Source organism: Meles meles, chromosome 5, assembly GCF_922984935.1.
Source record: "Meles meles chromosome 5, mMelMel3.1 paternal haplotype, whole genome shotgun sequence".
Taxonomy (NCBI): domain Eukaryota; kingdom Metazoa; phylum Chordata; class Mammalia; order Carnivora; family Mustelidae; genus Meles; species Meles meles.
In genome coordinates, this window is record NC_060070.1 from 52,763,217 (window position 1) to 52,766,707 (window position 3,491).

Below are 3,491 nucleotides of genomic sequence, written 5' to 3' on the forward strand. Positions count from 1 at the left end.
GCTGATGTCAAAGTGGTTGTCACCTGTGTTCTCCTCTAGGATTTTGATGGTTTCCTATGTTGTATTTAGGTCTTTCATCAATTTTGAATAATTTTTGTATGTGGTGTAAGAAAGTGGTTCAGTTTCACTTTTCTGCATGTTGCTGTCTTGTTTTCCCAACATCATTTGGAGTTTTTTTTTTTTTTTTAAGATTTTAGTTATTTATTTGACAGAGATACAGAGAGAGCTTGTGCTCTCTCTCAAGTAGGCAGAGTGGCAGGCAGAGGGAGAGGGAGAATCCGTCTCTCCACTGAGTAGCAAGCCTGATGCAGGGCTCGATCCCAGGACCCTGGGATCATGACCTGAGCTGAAGACCGTCACTTAACCAACTGAGCCACCCAGGCGCCCTGAGTTTTCCCACCATCATTTGTTGAAGAGATTGTCCATTTTCCATCCTTGAGGATTCTGAGCTTCAGTGGACCATGAGTGCTTCCCTTGAATAACTCACTGAACTCTCTTGCCAGTTTCTACACTGGCCTGACTGGGCATAATTCAAAAAGGAAAGGGTCATATTGATTCTATTCTTCTGGAGCTCTGTGATAGCATTTAATAACACCACAGTGGGACATCTTCCACATACAGGATTATGGTGTTTCTTCAAGTAATTGCTAAAAGATACGGGATCTGGTTGTTCTATCATACTCACATCCGTTTTATCTAGATGTTAAATGGATCTATAAATCTCCCCTGGGATTCACCATAGTAACTAATGGAAACTTAGACCCCAATGGCAGAAATCAAAAGAAACCACAAAGACATTACTAGGATTCCCTAGATATTTACTGAAGAGTTTTTTGAATTCCTGTTCTTTTGACTCAGTCAGAGCTCCATCCAGTACAGGAATAATGTAAACTCATCCTTATGGCTTTCCATGGCTTTAGCTGTATAAGGCAAAAGCATTTCAATACTGTGTTCATTTTCATCTCTCTGCAGAGACATGCATTCAAACACTACTGTCTTCCATAATTCTTCATAAATCTTTTGGTCAATACAAAGGTCATACAGAGGCGTCTGAAGGCCCAAGGATGAACATTCTCTGGGTAACAGATGGATCCACTTGTTTGTAAGCATGAACGGCACAAGACCCACATGTATATCCTGCATGGGGTGCAATAATGGCTCTAGCAGTATAGACTGTATAGTCTGTATAGACTGTACTTGTGAGAGCCAACCTTCTAGCTGTGATCCTGAGGCTGTGAAGCTCCGAGTATGTGATCTCCTAGGAAGCTCCTATGCACAAGGATGAATCTATATCCCTCACTTTCAATCTGGAGATGTCTTTAGGTCTAAAATAATTCTAAATAATTCTCTTGTAGGCAGTACATTAATGGGTCTTATTTTTTTAATCCATTCTGATACTCTATGTCTTTTGATTGGAACATTTAGTCCATTTACATTCAGAGTGATTATTGATAGATATGAATTAAGGACCATTGTGTTACCTGTAAAGTTGGTGTTTCTGGTGATGTTCCCTGTTCCTTCCTAGTCTTTGTTTCTTTTGATCTTTCTTTCTCACTCAAAGAGTCCCTTTATTTATTTTTTTTAATTAATTTTTTAATTTTTTTTATAAACATATAATGTATTTTTATCCCCAGGGGTACAGGCCTGTGAATCGCCAGGTTTACACATTTCACAGCACTCACCATAGCACATACCATCCCCGATGTCCATAACCCCAGCCCCCTCTCCCAGCTCCCCTCCACCCAGCAACCCTCAGTTTGTTTTGTGAGATTAAGAGTCACTTATGGTTTGTCTCCCTCCCAATCCCATCTTGTTTCATTTATTCTTCTCCTAGCCCCCAAACCCCCCACATTGCATCTCTACTTCCTCATATCAGGGAGATCATATAAGAGTTGTCTTTCTCTGATTGACTTATTTCGCTAAGCATAATACCCTCTGGTTCCATTCACGTCGTCGCAAATGGCAAGATTTCATTTCTTTTGATGGCTGCATGGTATTCCATTATGTATATATACCACTTCTTCTTTATCCATTCATCTGTTGGTGGACATCTAGGTTCTTTCCAGTTTGGCTATTGTGGACATTGCTGCTATAAACATTCGGGTGCACATGCCCCTTCGGATCACTATGTTTGTATCTTTAGGGTAAATACCTAGTAGTGCAATTTCTGGGTCATAGGGTAGCTCTATTTTCAACTTTTTGAGGAACCTCCATGCTGTTTTCCAGAGTGGTTGCGCCAGCTTGCATTCCCACCAAGATTGTAGGAGGGAGTCCCTTTCTCCGCATCCTCTCCAGCATGTCATTTCCTGACTTGTTAATTTTAGCCATTCTGACTGGTGTGAATGGTATCTCATTTTGGTTTTGATTTGTATTTTTCTGATGCCGAGTGATGTGGAGCACTTTTTCATGTCTCTGTTGGCCATCTGTATGTCTTCTTTGCAGAAATGTCTGTTCACGTCTTCTGCCCATTTCTTGACTGGATTATTTGTTCTTTGGGTGTTGAGTTTGCTCAGCTCTTTATAGATTTTGGATACTAGCCCTTTATCTGATATGTCATTTGCAAATATCTTCTCCCATTCTGTCAGTTGTCTTTTGCTTTTGTTAACTGTTTCCTTTGCTGTGCAAAAGCTTTTGATCTTGATGAAATCCCAATAGTTCATTTTTGCCCATGCTTCCCTTGCCTTTGGCAATGTTCCCAGGAAGAAGTTGCTGCGGCTGAGGTGGAAGAGGTTGCTGCCTGTGTTCTCCTCAAGGATTTTGATGGATTCCTTTCTCACATTTCCTTCATCCATTTTGAGACTATTTTCCTGTGTGGTGTAAGGAAGTGGTCCAATTTCATTTTTCTGCAAGTGGCTGTCCAATTTTCCCAACACCATTTGTTGAAGAGGCTGTCTTTTTTCCAATGGACATTCTTTCCTGCTTTGTTGACGATTAGTTGACCATAGAGTTGAGGGTCTATTTCTGGGCTCTCTATTCTGTTCCATTGATCTATGTGTCTGTTTTTATGTCACTACCATGCTGTCTTGATGATGACAACTTTGTAATAGAACTTGAAGTCCGGAATTGTGATGTCACCAACTTTGGCTTTCTTTTTCAATATTCCTTTAGCTATTCGAGGTCTTTTCTGGTTCCATATAAATTTGAGGATTGTTTTTCCATTTCTTTGAAAAAAATGGATGGGATTTTCATAGGGATTGCATTAAATGTGTAGATTGCTTTAGGTAGCATAGACATTTTCACAATATTTGTTCTTCCAATCCAGGAGCATGGAACATTTTCCATTTCCTTGTGTCTTCCTCAATTTCTTTCATGAGTACTTTATAGTTTTCTGCATATAGATTCTTAGCCTCTTTGGTTAGGTTTATTCCTAGGTATCTTGTGGTTTTGGGTGCAACTGTAAATAGGATTGACTCCTTAATTTCTCTTTCTTCTGACTTGTTGTTGGTGTAGAGAAATGCAACTGATTTCTGTGCATTGATTTTATATCCTGA

At 39.8% G+C, this 3,491-nt stretch overlaps 1 pseudogene; it reads right to left on the reverse strand.

Moving 5' to 3' along the window:
- Nucleotides 1–451: 451 nt before the first annotated feature.
- On the reverse strand, nucleotides 452–1,143 carry LOC123942548 (annotated as a pseudogene).
- Nucleotides 1,144–3,491: the final 2,348 nt, after the last annotated feature.